The 19,288-nt window shown below is 35.8% G+C and overlaps 1 protein-coding gene and 1 pseudogene across 1 annotated transcript in view; both read left to right on the top strand.

Moving 5' to 3' along the window:
- Window positions 1-19,288, top strand: part of LOC137253646 (HEAT repeat-containing protein 5B) — a 204,480-nt gene that overhangs the window by 32,668 nt on the left and 152,524 nt on the right. The gene's annotated exons all lie outside the window — the stretch shown is intronic.
- On the top strand, window positions 5,034-5,980 carry LOC137253717 (uncharacterized; annotated as a pseudogene).

Here is a 19,288-nt window from a genome sequence, read left to right as displayed (position 1 = left end):
ACTGAAAACAAAAATCGCAAATGTTTGAGAAAAACATTGATTCTCAGTTTGATATTCAACATTATTTATCATTTAAACAAAATATTTTCTCGACTTTTTCTCAAACGTCGATCTTCAACTTGAAGATAATTGGAGACATACTTGAACATTTTTTTCTCTCAAATGTTTGAGAAAACATTAATTCTCAGTTTGATATTCAGCATTATTAATCATTTGAAGATAAATATTTTCTCAACTTTTTCTCAAACGTTGTTCTTCAACTGGAGAATGGTTTGAGATATACTTTCATTTCGTTCCATTCTGGTTGAAAACCATCGATATCATGGAATATTTTCGTTAATAATAATGTGAATACTTTTTGCGCCAATGTGTCTAAATTTTAAAGTACATAATAAGTGTTCATGAAACCGTAAAATAAAATAAAAGATAGTACAACATGCTATCTACAGTGTCGTCGATAGTGCCGTTGACAATTCGTCGATCTCTAATTTGCATACTTTAGCTGGAAATGTAAACAAGCGATTTTTTCAGAGAAGTTGGACATACAGTGAATAAATAAGGAAGTATTTATAATATTAAGTGATATTAAGTGATATTGTTCTACATTATACATAAATCTAAGCGAGTTAAAAGTGAAGTGGGGCAAATAATAAATTTCCTTACCGAAAGTGGCACAACAGTGGATTCCATTTCGTTCCGCTTTATTCTCGTTTGAGAGAAAGTTGAAAATCCCAAACTTCTCAATTTGAAAATAATAATACTAATATTCGTAATACTAATATTCGTCACAATATATATGGGGTATTCCATCCCATTTCGACCAATTTTGAACCCGACCCCTTTAGCATTGGCTGAAAGTTTTTCTTCTTTTTCTAGCTTACGAAAGACGTTTTTCAGAAGTTTTTGAAATTTTTTAATCCAACTCAAAAAAAGTTATCAATTAAAAAACGCCGTTTTTGTTTTCAAAATGCTATCACTTTTTCAAAAATTGACCGTTTGGGATCATTTTTTTTTTAATATGTTTTTAAATGTACCTTTCGGAAAAAATACAAAAAAAATTTAAAAGTTTTTTTTTTCAATTAAATAAACAAAAAAAAAAAAATTCTCGGCCCACTCCGGGATTAGTGGGGATGATTGCACAATTGATTGAAGTTTTTTATGAGAAAAAAAGGGCGAAATTCGAAAAATCTCGAAAAACTGAAAAATTACAAAAAAAAAAACTAAAAAATTTTTTTGAATTTTTTCCGAAAAGTACATATAAAAACAAATTAAAAAAAAAATCCCAAACCAATTTTTGAAAAAGTTATAGCATTTTGAAAACAAAAACGGTGTGTTTTTAAAAATTCATAACTTTTTTTGAGTTGGATGAAAAAATTTGAAAAATTTCTGAAAAACGTCTTTCGCAAGCTAGAAAAAGAAGAAAAACTTTCAGCCAATTCTAAAGGGGTCGGGTTCCAAATTGGTCGAAATGGGATGGAATACCCCGTATATATCTATCTATCTTTTATATAATTAGGCCAATTGAACATTTCTAAGGTATAAAAAATTATATATGTATGTATCGATAGGATTTCTCAAGAAGCAGTGCACGACATTAAAAAAAGTTTAAAAAAGTTTAACATATCATATATGTGACCCAGTCTATGAAAAGGTGGCTTATGACTCAAAAAAAAAAAAAACAGCTGTTAACAGCTGTTTCTCGCAATTTCTTTTTTGAGTCATAAGTCACCTTTTCATAGACCGGGTAACATATATTATTTCTAATTGCCGTTTTTATGTACGGGTTTTGGTTGTAAGAAATCTTTTTGTAATATGGCACTATTGTGAATATTTGCATTGCATTACCGGCAATTGCTACCATACCAGCGCAAACTGTAAGTTTTAATTGATTGACAGAACAGCTGATTTCTGTTGATATTTGATAAGAGCCTTTTATATTGGTTGCAAGGAAAGGAAGGGAAAGAAATCAAGGGTATAGTGGTATGTAGTGGTTGGATTTCAACCACAGGATGAACTCTGGTAGAATTAGATTTGCTATAGTCGGCATGTCAAGAATTTAAAATTTCAATAAGGATAGGATAAATTTGAAAATACGAGCCGGATCCGTGCGCATCTTGCGCAACCAATATAAAACGCTCTTATCAAATATCAACAGAAATAAGCTTTTCTATCAATCAATTAAAACTTACATCTTGTGCTGCCATCTGGCGTATGGTAGCAACTGCCGGTAATGCAGTGCAAATATTCACAGTAGTGCCATAGTACAAATAGATTTGCTTGTGTGCTCACAATCGTTTATTTTTAACAAACTATTTTAATAAAATATAGCTAACCAAAGGCACTACGACCAAAATTGCACAAAGCTCGCTAATAGCCCGAATCTCCATCTTTACAACCAAAACTTTATTTATAGATTTGGATTCCAACTAAGAGCGTAAAAGGGACCCGTACATAAAAACAGCAATTAGAAATGAAATATATGTTTATTTTCCTATTTTCCAAAAAGCTTAACTGAGTAACATGTTGAAGCTTAATCTAATTTGTAAATTCCAAGCTATCTCGTTGCTTATACACATTATTCTACAACTAGTCTGTAAGACATTATTAATCTGTAGATTAAACAAATAAATAAATAAAAAAAATATATATAGACAAAGTACGAAGTAAAAGGGTTAAAGGGAAGTATCTCAAGACTTACGTGGCATCCCTTGTATAACCGTTCACCTTTACTAAAAGCTGTTGTAGCACAGCAGAATTTACAAATTTGGCCATCGAATTACCTGTGTCGCTGTTAATGCGTTGTTTGTCGTGATCAGCAAAGTCAGTCTGTTTAGTTAACTGCTTTTGAATACAAGAAATTCTTAACAGCGCTAAATATAATCAATATTGAATATCTTAAAATTTAAACTTACATTCAAAACACATTCTGACAAAATTCCAAAACATTTCAGACAGAAAATGTACACAAACGCACAACAAGTTTAGGGCTTAAAAGATGAAACAAATCATCACATTGTCGCAAGATGTACATATATGCTAAAGTCACAATCCATTCAAATATTGTATTTGATTTTGGCCATTTGCTTTGTTTTTCCAAACAAAACATGTGCAGCACCCAATTTATTAAACAGCTACTTACCAGCGGCCATGCAAGCGTTAGCCTATTACATTGATTACTTACAATGTCAGCCACTAACAACCACCGTTGAACCGCCATTTAGCGTGATTGATGATGAGTTAAATACAATATTAAATGTTTCACCAACAACATTAATATCCCGTCCTACTGGCTCTACAAATAAACCAACATCATCAGTTTCAGTGGCACACATCACACTACCATCCTGGAGCAATAGTATGTATTGATAGGATTTCTCAAGAAGCAGTGCACGACATTAAAAAAAGTTTAAAAAAGTTTAACATATCATATGTGTGACCCAGTCTATGAAAAGGTGGCTTATGACTAAAAAAAAAAAAAAAAAAACAGCTGTTAACAGCTGTTTCTCGCAATTTCTTTTTTGAATCATAAGTCACCTTTTCATAGACCGGGTAACATATATTATTTCTAATTGCCGTTTTTATGTACGGGTTTTGGTTGTAAGAAATCTTTTTGTACTATGGCACTATTGTGAATATTTGCATTGCATTACCGGCAGTTGCTACCATACCAGCGCAAACTGTAAGTTTTAATTGATTGACAGAACAGCTGATTTCTGTTGATATTTGATAAGAGCCTCTTATATTGGTTGCAAGGAAAGGAAGGGAAAGAAATCAAGGGTATAGTGGTATGTAGTGGTTGGATTTCAACCACAGGATGAACTCTGGTATAATTAGATTTGCTATAGTCGGCATGTCAAGAATTTAAAATTTCAATAAGGATAGGATAAATTTGAAAATACGAGCCGGATCCGTGCGCATCTTGCGCAACCAATATAAAACGCTCTTATCAAATATCAACAGAAATAAGCTTTTCTATCAATCAATTAAACATCTTGTGCTGCCATCTGGCGTATGGTAGCAACTGCCGGTAATGCAGTGCAAATATTCACAGTAGTGCCATAGTACAAATAGATTTCCTTGTGTGCTCACAATCGTTTATTTTTAACAAACTATTTTAATAAAATATAGCTAACCAAAGGCACTACGACCAAAATTGCACAAAGCTCGCTAATAGCCCGAATCTCCATCTTTACAACCAAAACTTTATTTATAGATTTGGATTCCAACTAAGAGCGTAAAAGGGACCCGTACATAAAAACAGCAATTAGAAATGAAATATATGTTTATTTTCCTACTTTCCAAAAAGCTTAACTGAGTAACATGTTGAAGCTTAATCTAATTTGTAAATTCCAAGCTATACTCGTTGCTTATACACATTATTCTACAACTAGTCTGTAAGACATTATTAATCTGTAGATTAAACAAATAAATAAATAAAAAAAATATATATAGACAAAGTACGAAGTAAAAAGGTTAAAGGGAAGTATCTCAAGACTTACGTGGCATCCCTTGTATAACCGTTCACCTTTACTAAAAGCTGTTGTCGCACAGCAGAATTTACAAATTTGGCCATCGAATTACCTGTGTCGCTGTTAATGCGTTGTTTGTCGTGATCAGCAAAGTCAGTCTGTTTAGTTAACTGCTTTTGAATACAAGAAATTCTTAACAGCGCTAAATATAATCAATATTGAATATCTTAAAATTTAAACTTACATTCAAAACACATTCTGACAAAATTCCAAAATATTTCAGACAGAAAATGTACACAAACGCACAACAAGTTTAGGGCTTAAAAGATCAAACAAATCATCACATTGTCGCAAGATGTATATGCTAAAGTCACAATCCATTCAAATATTGTATTTGATTTTGGCCATTTGCTTTGTTTTTCCAAACAAAACATGTGCAGCACCCAATTTATTAAACAGCTACTTACCAGCGGCCAGGCAAGCGTTAGCCTATTACATTGATTACTTACAATATGAGCCACTAACAACCACAGTTGAACCGCCATTTAGCGTGATTGATGATGAATTAAATACAATATTAAATGTTTCACCAACAAATTAATATCCCGTCCTACTGGCTCTACAAATAAACCAACATCATCAGTTTCAGTGGCACACATCACACTACCATCCTGGAGCAATAGTAGCAGCAGCAGCGCTGTACCTACAAAACCACCACCACCACTTGCACTCGCTACCAGCACAGCGCCAATTTGGTGGCAACCACCTGCATGGTGGCATCATACCACCACTACAACTACCGCCAAACCGTTAGCACCGCCGCCAACACCACTACATAAACCTGGTCTATATGCACCCATCATAGAAATGACACTTAATAAAACTCTGCCAAAACAGCGTGTCGGTTATGAGGTTTTCGATGATACGCGATAAACAAACTGAGCCGGAGCATGATGAATTCACTAATGATGTCGACTCTTTGGATAATTTTTTACGTCTTTACGATGACAATTATGGTCGTGCTGCATTTGATACGGATTTGGAAACATTGCAACGCTGGCCAACAAGTAGCAGCGCATCGACGGCTGGGAAAAAACGTGTGCCACCCACTAAACCATAGGCCGAGTTTTTGCTTATTTATGACTTGTTGAAACGTGATGGCAAAGCGGCTAATCTTAGTAAATATGAAGGATATTCATAGGAATTGTTGTAGGATTTACATGACTTGTCGCATGCTTCGGCTGAACGGCAGTTGTATACACTTTTTAAGCGTATGATAGATCGGGTGATGTGCAACGTAGCTATGTAGTGTCGCGCATACAAGGCATAATGAAAGATCTTGCTAATACAAAGAGTGCTACGGTAATGGCATTACGTTACATTCCTGCTATGCCATTTTTACTCTAAATATCTATGTATGTAATTATAAAATGTGAATGGAAAAACATCGATTAAAGAAGAGTGCTAAATATTATTTTGCGTGGAAAAAACTATGAAATGTATCGGAAAAAGTGTTTCGTTATTACTTACTTACTTACGCCAGTCGCTTCTGCGTTGGGTTAACTGTGCTGCCCTCTTTCTCTGCTTCCATAGCTGAGTTAAGAATACTTTTTTGGTTAGATTAGTCATGGAACGATATTTCACTATCGGTGATTACATCGCCGCGAATGAAAAATCGCTAATAGTGATAGATATTGCTATCCAAATATCAGTCATTGGCGATTTTTCTTCATTCGATTCTCTTGAATGACAATCACCTCTGGCAGCATTTCGCCAATAGCGATATTTCTTCATGAAGCGATATTTCTCGGTTGTGTTTACTTTTAGCGACGTTATTTTGAATTGATATTTTTTTAAACGACGTTTTGATCTGGTTGGCTGCGAAAATTTTGTTGTATTAATTTATTAAAAATCCGTTTTAATACCGAGTGAAAGATGACAGCAAATTATAATAAAAAAAGATGTGAAATGTGGCAATTTTATGAGCCCATAAATGAAACGCATGCAAAGCCCGGTGATAATTGTAAAAGTCCCCGTTCATATAAATATTTCATGAAGTGTATAAAAGAGATTAAATTACTGAATTTTTTTGTTTTTAATTACAAATGACGCCAAATAGACCTGGGTCTTTAGACTTGGTCTAAGATTGGTTGCCTGTGTAATTCCTAAGTTAATACTTCTAGGCAGTAGCCGTTAGCACTTTTATAAAATTTGTGTTTTTGATGGAAAAATAAAAGAATTATAGAAATATACTATATCATTCGTCTTATTGTAAACAGATGTAACTCAAAATTTAAGTTTTTTGGGAGAATGCGATTCAAGTTTTGTCATACTATATGGTTGAATTCTCCGGCTAATTTCTAGGGCACTGAAGTGGGTGGCTAATTTTCTTTACATTTTTCATTAAAAAATAATTAACTTTACTATAAAAACATTATGCAGCCAAATACAACTTTCAGAATAAATTCATACGGAGTATTTCTGAATACATCGGTGTAGTATAAAAATAATAGTAAATAAATCATATTTTATGGTGTTACATATACAGATTTATTTCGGGTTGATTCATCTTACATTTAAAAATCAAAGCATTTTCAATTAGAAAAATTTATAAAACAAAGATGCATAGACATCTATTTCCGCTAGTTTCATCTCATTGAGTGTAATACGAGAGTGAACATAATGTTGTCAGACAGCTAATAATATTGTTACGAACTTAGTGAAATTCCGCCTATTTGCAACCTTCTACTAACGTTCGTATCGCTAAATTGTTGAAGAAATAACTCCAATATTCAATAATGCAAAATGGTCTTTATTAGACTACTTTGAAAGTACTTCACAATAACACTTATACTTCGTAACCAATAGCGTGCTTAAATTAAACTGATTACGGACTACTCAGCTTCTGCTGCTTTTATACTCTCTGCCCAAATGTCTAGACGTTTCTTCTTCTAGAATCCTCTACCTGGTCACCAGCCATACGCGCTGTATTTGTAATGTGTAACCATATGCGTGTGTATATGTGAGCGGAGTAGTAGCTGATGATGACATGCGTTTGTGAGTATCTCTTTGCTGCTTGTATGTATGTGTGTACATGATGATTAATTTGTTTACGTACATACAAGTGTGGCAGCTTGCTTTATTGTTGTTGTGGCTTTATTTACTTAGTATCAGATTAGTGATGTGAGTATCACTTAGTGTTACTAATATTCTTCAAAATATATATCATAATATCTCGGAAAATTTGAATTTCACATTACATCAGTTTACAATAAAAGGTACATATTTTTTTCTTTTTATTCCAATTTTGGTTCATATATTCTGTATACTAACCTAAATTAATGTATAACATTCAATCTACTCCAGTAAACATACTTAAACATTCCTTTTTTATATCCAAGTATACAAATTGCACATTCCCTTATTAAAAATAAATTGAAGCGATCGCTATAGCTATAAAAAATAGCTGCGATTCAAAAATCGCCATCACTATTTTCACTGATAGTTCAAAATCGCTGTATCAGCCATCACTAGGCCAGATCATCATCTTTCATTTACATAACATGACCTAGCGAGCGTACTCGCTGCATTTTATTTCGCCTAACTATGTTGGTGTTTGCACAAACCTCGTACAAGTTATCATTAAATCTGCCTCGGTACTGGCCGTCACCTACGCGTAGAGGCTCATAAACTCAAACTTTTGGAATACTCGCAGAGCCGCCTCATCTGATGTCATGGTCAATGCTTCTGCACCATATAGCAGGACGGGTACGATAAGTGACTTACAGAGCATGATTTTCGTTTGCCGAGAGAAGATTTTACTTTTTAGTTTCCTACTCAGTTCAAAGTAGCATTTTTTGGTAAGAATGATCCTTTGCTGGATTTCTAGGTTGACGTTGTTGTTTGTTTTAATGCTGGCCGATGATGTCAATGTCGCCAGCATACGCCAGTTTTTGCACGCTCTTTTTGAATATTGTTCCAGAGCAGCTAAATTATCCATCATCAAATTAAAGAAATCGCACGATAGGGGGCTATCCTGTCTGAAACCTCGTTAGTTGCGAATGGCTAGGAGAGGTCCTTTCTTATCCTGAATGAGCTTATGGTGTTGCTCAACGTCATTTTGCGCAGCCGGTGAAACCATACGTTTGACAGGACCTTAAATGCGATACTAAAAAAGGTGATTTTGCGATAGTTGGCGCAGTTTGCAGGAACCCCTTTCTTATTCCAATCGTCGGGCATATACTCGTCCGACCATGTTTTCCATAGAAGTTGATGCAAGGCGCATACCAACTCTTCGCCGTTGTACTTGATTAGCTCCTCAGGCAATAAATTAGCGCCCGCGGCCTTGTTGTTGTTTAATCATATCACTGCTATTCTGACTTCGTCATAGTCATGTAGGAGAACATTTGTTCCATCATCATAGATTTCGGGCTACTGTTCATCATCTTCTCTGGGCGTTTCATGGCTCTCTCCTTTTATGAGCACAGAGGAGTGTCACTTTCATAATCTAATCTACCTCTGCTGTTTTCTTCCTGTAAGGGCATCTCGCTCCCTTTCCAACTCATCGTAGCATTCACACACTACTATTTCGTTCACTTTTAACGTAGCCCAAAGGGCAGCTTTCTTTATTTCAGCTGTAACGGGTCATTCTTCATAATATCAGTTGTTTTTCCATGACCGCCTGTATTTCAATCAGGAAACAGCGCAGTAGCTTCATGTGTTTCTTTAAACCTGGTGCTGGCTGGCTAAGACCATGCTTCGAGCACCGGGAAAGTCGGCCAGTCTCATTCATTAGATTAGGTGTTCTTGTGGAAGCTTAACTTTTCTACCGTTAGGCCAGTATCACTTCTTTGTAGCATGGCGGCGGCAGCGTTCATATGTGAGTCCTTGGCGCTCGTGTAATGTGCCTTTCGCCTCAACGTCCTTCTCTCTTGTCAGTGCATGTGTGTGGATGAAGGAGATAATAAAAAATTTGGATTTTGTGCGGATAGCGGCAGTGAATATCACAATTTTTAATTGTCTTTTCCATGCTTCGCCCATTGCAATTCTTGCATGGCGGCGATTTTAGTAGCTAAAACTGGCTAGAAACTTCTGCCGAACATGTGAACTGAACTAAGGGTGCGTGTTTTCCAAACTGCAAGACAGTCCAACGATCCTTCACTCAGCCGCCGAAATGCGCTGATAATTTTGGCAAGTAACTAGTGCATCTTCTAATCATTCACCACCACATGAACGTGTGTATTCGTCTGTATTAGTTTGCCCACCACTGCCTTAAAGATAATACATATATACGAATTTATGTCAGTGGAGTGTAATGAAGTGTTGCAGGCGCGCACTGGCATTGCACCTTGGTAAGGCACATTATTACAAAAAAACTCACAAATCGCGCGTGTTTTATACATATCTGCATATTATTGAAGCAAGTAGTCCTAACAATAATACAAACACGTATCAGGTATAGTGGAGTTGTTGAAGATGCGAAACAACCACTTTTGCTTTACCCAATACCAGCTGCCAAGCGACACTTCTCAATTGCCTACTTAGTGGGTCTTTGGGACTAAGGCGTCCAGAAGTCAATCTAAAATTGATAGACTGCACCTCGCACAATTATGTATCGCTGAAACATAAACAAAGAACAGCGTAAGACCACTTGCAGATGAGCTTCTTATAATTTTATTTAACAAGCCGGACCCGTGCGTATCTTGCGCAACCAATATAAAAGTCTCTTCTCAATTATCAACAAAAATCAACTGTTCTATCAATCAATTAAAACTTACAGCTTGCGCTGCCATCTAGCGTATGATAGCAACTGTCGGCAATGCAGTGCAAATATTCAAAATAGTGCCAGAGTACAAAAAGATTTCTTTTTGTGCCCACAAGCGTTTATTTTTAACAAATTATTTTAATAAAATATAGCTAAACAAAAGCTCTATGACCAAAATTGCACAAAGCTCACTAATAGCCCGAGTCTCCATCTTTACAACCAAAACTTTATTTATAGATTTGGATTCCAAATAAGATCGATAAAGGGACCAGTACATAAAAACAGCAATAATATATATGATGATAATATATATGATGATTAAGTGGCATATATCCGTGAATTTACGGTCCGAGACGCCAGCGGCATGCATAAACGTTTAATATTGATCTGTATGAGTTTTACCTGAATTAACTTAGTGCGCTGAATGAATGCCGAGCGGCTTCATTAGCTAGGCCATGGCATGGGATAAAGACGCTCAAAAGTGATCCCATAATCTGAAGCAGGGGAAGACGTAGACCTCTACGAAAATGGAGAGACAGATGGAGGAAGATTGGATCTCCTTGGTACTCGCAATTCGCGCCCGTTATCATGAGGGAGAGATGCAGTTCAAAGCATTATAGCTTCCCAGCTTTCGCAACCCAATTGTCAACCTTACCTACACGAGCAAAATCCTGTTACAAATATGAATGTTTGTATCATACAGACGAGGCTCTGGCGACCCCAGGTTTCCCATGGAACTAGGCGGCAGTATGACCTAAAATGTTAAATGTTTTCAAGATCGTTCGGCGAATGTCTCAATTGTGCTTGTTATCCGAACGTACCCGATATATTTCCACCAAGAGACTATCAACATCTATAACACAACCAATATCTTCGGGGAGTGTCTTTAACGCTACAACAACAACATTGGTAACTGGCGTAACATGCTACGCCGCGTTAATTTTTTGCCTTTCTTTTTGCCCTTCTTGTTTTTCATGAGTACATTCTTGTATAATGCCACTCCTACAATGTTTTTATTTTTGTTTCTAAGCCCTCAAAGCACCGTACTTCATGAAGAAGGCCATTCCATCTGAAAACTGTCCGCCAGGATAGGTTGTAAGAACATGCTCTAGAATTGGCTACTCATTCAAGCTGAGCTATTATTAATCTCATGCCGACCGTCTCCGTTTGCTGCAATGGATAAGATTTCCAGATATTTTATTAGGGATCGGAATCTTAACAAATCAGACACCCTTAAATAGTCTGAAGTCTCAAAATACCACGAAAGCAATTATTACGAGTAGTACACATATTAATAAGCCACCACTCGATTTACTACTGGGTATATATTCTTCGCGAATGCAATGTGTAAACTATAAAAAGTTTTATTCGCATGATTTTGTACAATACTCTTTTATGTTGCTGCGATACTTTCCTTTTGGATTCCGCAGTAAAATCGCTGTTCGCCCTGAAACCTCATAATCTTTACTGTGATGCCCCACGGCACTATGTCCAAACCAACGCACACTCGAGAACACAAGTAGCACACTCATTTTGCTCACAACCACGACAACTATAACTCTATACAATAAAATGGGCCACCATTCTGTACCACCCGCCGCCTCCTAAAACATTCATGAATTTAAATTGTTACCCCCAAAAAATTTGCGAGTATTCATAAGGAATATGAAATGCCGCTACTTTGACAGCTCCAGGATGGTGGCTGGATCCACTCAGAATTTTTAGTTTTAAGCAGAAAAACGCACGATTTGGTAGACCTACAAATCGTTTGTAAACCGCATCTTTACTGTTAATATTACTATCTTCTCTGACAGCCAGGCAGCAGTAAAAGCGCTGGCCCTAAAATAATAAACTACTAAATGAAAGTGAAGGGAAGGAGAGCATTACCAGTGTCTATGTTGGTCTACACTTAGGATTCCAAGTTCGAATTCGAACTCAAGGCCTATAACAATATTTTTATACTCAGCTGATTACAACTCACAGAGTATATTAATTTTGTTCGCATAACGGTACCCCGTAACGGCATAAACTAATCGAGATAGATATAGACTTCTATATATCAAAATGATCTGGGCGAAAAAAGAAATTCGTTTAGCCATGTCCGTCCGTCTGTTGAGTAAATTTTGAGGTATCTTAATGAAATTTGGTATGTAAGTTCCTGGGCACTCATCTCAGATCGCTATTTAAAATAAACGAAATCGGACTCTAACCACGCCAACTCGCCATATCAAAAATCGAAAAAGTGCGATAATTCATTACCAAAGACGGTTAAAGTTTGGTAAGTGGGTTGATCTTATGACGCAGAATAGAAAATTAGTAAAATTTTGGACAATGGGCGTGGCACTGCCCACTTTTAAAAAAAGGTAATTTAAGTTTTGCAAGCTGTAATTTGGCAGTCATTGAAGATATTATGATGAAATTTGGCAGGAACGTTAGTCCTATTAATATATGTGTACGAAATAAAAATTAGCAAAATCGGATGATGAACACGCCCACTTTAAAAAAAAAAAATTTTAAGTCAAATTTTAACAAAAAAATTAATATCTTTACAGTATATAAGTAAATTATGTCAACATTCAAGTCCAGTAATGATATCGTGCACAAAATACAAAAATAAAAGAAACTATCAAAATGGGCGTGGCTTCGCCCTCTCATTTAATTTGTCTAGAATACTTTTAATGCCATAAGTCGAACAAAAATTTACCACTCCTTGTGACATTTGGTAAGGGCATAGCTTCTATGACGATCACTGTTTTCTGTGAAAATGTGCGAAATCTGTTGAAGCCACGCCCAGTTTTGATACACTGTCGACCGTCTGTCCTTCCGCTCGGCCGTTAACACGATAACTTAAGCAAAAATCCATATATCTTTACTAAACTTAGTTCACGTACTTATCTGAACTCACTTTATCTTGGTATTAAAAATGGACGAAATCCGACTATGATCGCGCCCACTTTTTCGATATCGAAAATTTCGAAAAATGAAAAAAATGCCATAATTCTATACCAAATACGAAAAAAGGGATGAAATATGGTGATTGGATTGGTTTTTTTTGACGCAAAATATAACTTTAGAAAAAACTTTGTAAAATGGGTGTGACACCTACCATATTAAGTAGAAGAAAATTAAAAAGTTCTGCAGGGCGAAATCAAAAGCACTTGGAATCATGGCAGGAATACTGTTTGTGGTATTACATATATAAATAAATTAGTGGTGCCTGACAGATGATGTTCTGGGTCACCCTGGTCCACATTTTGGTCGATATCTCGAAAACGCCTTCACATATACAACTAAGGTCCACTTCCTTTTAAAATCCTCATTAATACCTTTAAAAAAATTTTTCAGAAAGTTTATGAGAATCATAGCATTCCTATATCGCCTACATTTCATTCCACACCTTTACCTTTCATAACATCATTTTCAATCCCCGAAGAGGATGTACTATCCGATATTTTATCGCGAAAGTCCAGTTCCAAACATGATTCCTAGGGATTTGCCCCTGTATTTTTCAAGCGTTGGTGCTATACTTTAGCTAATCCCATATCCCAGCTTTTCCAGGATTGTATCAATAAGGGTACTTTTCTCGAACAGTGGAAGTTATGCCGCATTGTTCCGGTCTTTAAGTCTGGTGATCGTAATGATGTTTGTAATTATAGGCCTTATATAGGGGATGCTGGCCAAATTGTTCGATTATATAATCCAATCAAAGTTATTTGACCATGTTCGGGATTTAATCTCTAAACATCAACACGGCTTCTTTTCTGGAAGATCAACCTGCTTGAACTTGACCCTATTTACGAATAGTATAGTGGGTGCGCTCGGAAAGCAAGCACAACGTGATGTGATTTACACAGACTTTTCCAAAGCCTTCGATAAGGTCTGTCATACTATACTTTTGCAAATGTTACGAAGTTACGGAATTATTGGCATTCTCATAAATTTCTTCACTAGTTTTCTTTCAAACAGGAAACTATTTATTAAGTTAGGGAATACAACCTCAATACTATTTATCGACGCGTGGTCAGGTATACCTCAGGGTACTCAGTTGCTATTTCTTTTATTTATTAATGACCTACCGAATTGCTTTAAATTCGCTAAGTGCCTAATGTTCGCACTGAAAGAAAAATACTGGTAAAATCAACCGAAATGTCTGTTAATTTTGATCACACAACTGCGCACAAATCGTTGATTCGTAATTGACCGTTTTATTAGTCAAATGAACTAAAAAAGTTGTTGCGACAGCTTTGTACGAAAGTACCTATGTTGCCATATACATAAATAAATAAATAAATGTAAGGCGCGATAACCTCAGAAGAGATCTAAGGCCGAGCTTCTCTTCCAATTTGCGTCGTGCTCCTCTTGATTTTCCCCACAAATTGGCCGGACGGGACCTACATGTTTTATGCCGACTCCGAACGGCATCTGCAAGGCAGATGAGTTTTCACTGAGAGCTTTTCATGGCAGAAATACACTCGGATCGCTTGCCAAACACTGCCGAGGGACGACCCCGCTTAGAAAAGTTTTCTTCTAATTGAAAAACCTTATTTCTAAAATTTTGATGTTGCTTTGCCCGGGGTGCGAACCCAGGGCATACGGTGTGGCAGGCGGAGCACGCTACCATCACACCACGGTGGCACTTACTAACCGAACGTCAATTGGGCTTACATCAGATATGCTGTCACACATTACACATTATACACTTTATTATTTTGTTTTATTAAACGCACTTTCACCAAATTTTATATTTTATAATTTATTTAATTTATAGTTTTGAACTTCGACTTTGAAATAGAAATGAAAATAGTAGTCACAAAACTGATTCTCAATTCTTTCAGTTGCAGCTCAGCTCATTCTCAATTTCTTCTCTCGCATGTAGTTGCCACACTTGATTGTTTCGAACAAAACTTTTAGTATAAATGTTTGACGTAACATTTTAAAAAGAGAACTTGTAAGTTATAGAAAAGTACAGAATCAAATCGCTAGAAGGCAATTCATCACTGGAGTAACTTTACATGTAATTCGGCAAGTTTAATTTTCGTAACACTTTAAGTTGAAACGATTCCAAAACAACTCAAACTTTTATGTTGTCGGATACATCAACATTAAAAAAGGATGTTTTTTATATCTTATTAATCTCGTTCGCGTGAGTGAAAATTCGTAAAAACTTGAACAAAATGTTACTAACTTTGGAAAAATCCTGTTCGTTCAAACAAAACTTTTGCAACAAGTTGACGCAATTTTGCATTTTGCTTGGAGGAGAAGTTGCAAAATTGTACCCGATAAATAGGTGTCCCGGTATCTCATAATTTTTTGCACAGTAAATTCAAAAAAGGGTTTTTCGTTTTGTATTGATAACTGAAAAACTAGTTTTTTGTTGTTTTCCCATTTTGTGTGTTTTTTCGTTTTGGTGGTTTTCTTATTTTGGTATTTTTTTTTAACAAGTGGCACCATCGTCATAAGTACAAAGTAGAGAGCGCAGTGAGCGTAAAATTCTCTTTGAAATTTGCTCATGTATTGACTGTTGATCGCTGTTGAAATGACCAGTGAGATCAGTTGTGTTAACATAAAAATCAGTTAGATTGACCAGGAACCTGTCAATTTTACAGAATTTTGTTAACTTAAGAGCGACAATTTCTCTTCTGTTGAAGTGACTAAACCAATTTGTTCGTTTGACAAAGAACTCGGTCGAATTAACCATAATTCGATCAATTTCACCGAATCTCCGTTAAGTCAAAACAACAGAACAGATCTGTTGATTTTACTAGCACCATTTCTTTCAGTGCGCGGATGACGTCAAACATTTTTGTACCGTTCGTTGATGCAAGTGATAGTTATAAGTTAGATAATTGTCTCAAACTGAACATCAATAAATTCTGTGTTGTCACCTTCTCTAGGAAGTCTAACAACATAATATTTAGTTACAACATAGACAATTGTGCTCTAACTAGAAATACCGAAATGAAAGATTTGGGTGTTATTTTCGACTCAAAGCTCAACACATTGACTTCATAGTATCAAAAGCTTTTTCTATGTTAGGTTTCATAAGAAGAGATTCAATGGATTTCAGAGATCCTTGCACTCTAAAAGCTCTTTACATATCTCTTGTTCGAAGCGGACTAGAGTATTGTTCTCTAATATGGTGCCTATACTATGAAACCCACTCAAACAAAATCGAAAGAGTTCAAAAAGTTTTGACGAAATTTGCTCTAAGAAAGTTACCGTGGCAAGGTAATCTTCCTTCTTACAGTCCCTATATGATAGAAGAATATACTTCTCAATACTTTTTATTTATAAAGTCATTAATAATAACATACACTGTGATGACTTATCTAATTTGGTCAATTTATATGATCCGCCTCGAAACTTAAGAAATAATCGCTTATTGGTAGGCACATTCCACTCTACGAATTACGCCATGGACGAGCCGATTGCTAGGAGCGTTAGATTATGCTAGCGTTATTGAGTTTAACGATAGTATAAGTATATTTAAATTAAAATTGTACACTATTTTTAATTGATTAACTCCGTACTATATCTAGTCTGTAAGGATTAAATTCTGTAGGCAGAACTTAAATAAATAAATAAATATGATACCCATATCGTACAAACACATTCTACAGTCACCCCTGGTCCACGTTTATGGCGATATCTCGAAAATGCGTCCACCTATAGAACTAAGCCCCACTTCCTTCTAAAATACTCTTTAATACCTTCCATTTGATACTCATTTCTCATACAAACACATTCCAGGGTTACCCCAGGCTCATTTTACTACATGGTTAATTTCCCTTATTTGACAAAGGATGAAGGAAAATCGTTCCAAAAACGTCACCCTTGGTCTACAATTTGGTGGATATTTCCCAAACGTATGTGATGTGGAATTAAAAACCATCTACGAAACCCTTCCTTACTTGTTTAAAACAGAGAATTTTTACACAATGAGAAGGAGTTTTTTTGACATCCACTGCTTACGATCCATTTGCATGTGAAACGTCTTACGCATTGTGTACAATACCAAGTGTGTCAACTAAGCGATAAACGTCAAAATTGCAAACAGCCCCGCTCACCTGATGCAAATCTCAGGTCTAGAGTTGCATTTTTGGTACTTAAGACTACTTTAAGCTGAGTTGCATTTGATAGTTTAATAAAACTTTGTAGTAGGTTTTTTTTTTTAGATGAAATAGTTGCATATATTTCCGCGGAAATATAAATAATAGAAGATTTTTACCCTCCAACAATGCGGAAACATACGGAAGCAAAATTTATTTAAATTAGAGCCAAAAAAGTCTAGAGAAACGTAACAAAATATAAAGCGCCACACCTGTAACATGTTTCCCTCATGAAAAATTTTACTTATATCGCTGTTTAAACAAATGCATAAGGGCAAAATTATATAAACGCTTTGGTCTCTTCAAAGCGAAGATAACGCAGGGCGTTTCATTGTTTTTCGTATAACGTCGTCAAAGCGTAGGCACACAACCAAAGCGTTTATGTAAATATTTCGATGCTTCGCCCGACAGATGAGTTAAATTTATGGCAGCTCCTATTTCTTGCTAAGCAAAGTTTGTTGAATGTTAAGGTCCTCAAAAGGTTGAGGAATTCTCAAAGGAGGATTTACAACTCTTTCATCGCTTCAAAGCGAAGAAAAAAGCAAGGAATCTAATTTTTATATTATGGGCCTACCAAGGCTTCCGATCGATGCAACACAACCAAAGCGTCTATGTAAATCGGTCTTAGTTTCTGTAGCTGCGAAAGTCTCCCGCAAATAAAACGGTGATGTGAGTGGAAGCAAACCAAAGGAGCAGGCAAAAATATGAATGAATGAAAGTTTAACTGGTTTGACTATTAGATACCTACGTTTTTTTGCAATAACATTGTTGTTTTTTCATTTAAAAATGCTGCTACCAGATTCTTGTATTACACAAATATAATGAACTTGGGTACAGAATTTCAGAAATCCTAGAAAATATTTTACCGATATACTTTGTGTTGAGTTTAAAAGGTTTTTCAAACTTTGTGTTGAGTTTAAAAAGTTTTTCAAAATAATTTGAAAAGCTTTACATTTTCTATGCTTTTTACACTTAGAGGAGTAACCTTATGTAATAAATTAAATGTTTAATGAAAATCAATAACTCTGAACTGAGCAATCTTCGCCATGGTATAAAATTAAAATGCTGTGGAACAGGAGCAACACTTTTGTGACTACATAAACCCTGTTTCAATCTTTTACATCCCTGCAAAGAACTCTAATTGACCGTTTTCATCAGAAACAACAATAGCAACCAAGTTTTTCCCGTTATGCTAACTTAGCGAGTGCCTGTCAGAAAGAAGTCAACACACTTGTACTTACAATGGAAAAACATTTCCGCGGAACTCATTAATGTAGCTATTCGAATGTTCAAAATACCATATTCTTGGATTTGCCAACTTTTATATTCAAATGACTAACTATAACCCTGAGGGGAAGTCAGTATCTAGTGATACACATTTCTTGTTCGGAACTACACCTAAAGTGCCAAATAAGTACTAGTTCGTTGGTAGCTAGATTTTATCCAGTTATCAAATCGACAGTTTGAATTTTTATATTTCATATTTAACATATATTTGAAAACAAGCCACCAACAAAAGAAAAAGCTTCCACTATGAATATGTCATTTTTCCCACACTTTCTTACCAGTTCAGCTAATATCTAGGGAGGCCCACACTCCGCTGGATGGACCAGGTGGAAAACGATTTAAACTCCATTGGTGTGACCAATTGGCGCCAGTTGGCAGAGAGAAGAAGCGACTGGCGCGCCATTTTGGACGGCCATAACGTTTAAACGGTTACGCGCCAATAAAGTACCTAAGTAATAATAACGCACTGGACGCAACCAGTAAATTTTTCTATATTGGTATATTGGTATAGTTTTATGTTGTATTTTCTTCTTGCGGACTGGCCCGCGGGTATTGGCTAGTTTTACGGATATGTGAAAGATGAACAGACGTTTAAATCCATAACAAATTAGCGTTCCATTAATACTTAAGGCAAGATCTTGATTATGACAGCCCGCTTG

This window comes from Eurosta solidaginis, chromosome 1 (genome assembly GCF_040869045.1).
Source record: "Eurosta solidaginis isolate ZX-2024a chromosome 1, ASM4086904v1, whole genome shotgun sequence".
NCBI classification, from domain to species: Eukaryota; Metazoa; Arthropoda; class Insecta; order Diptera; family Tephritidae; genus Eurosta; species Eurosta solidaginis.
The sequence above is the reverse complement of the archived record's forward strand: the minus strand, read 5'-3'. Positions and strand labels throughout refer to the sequence as shown.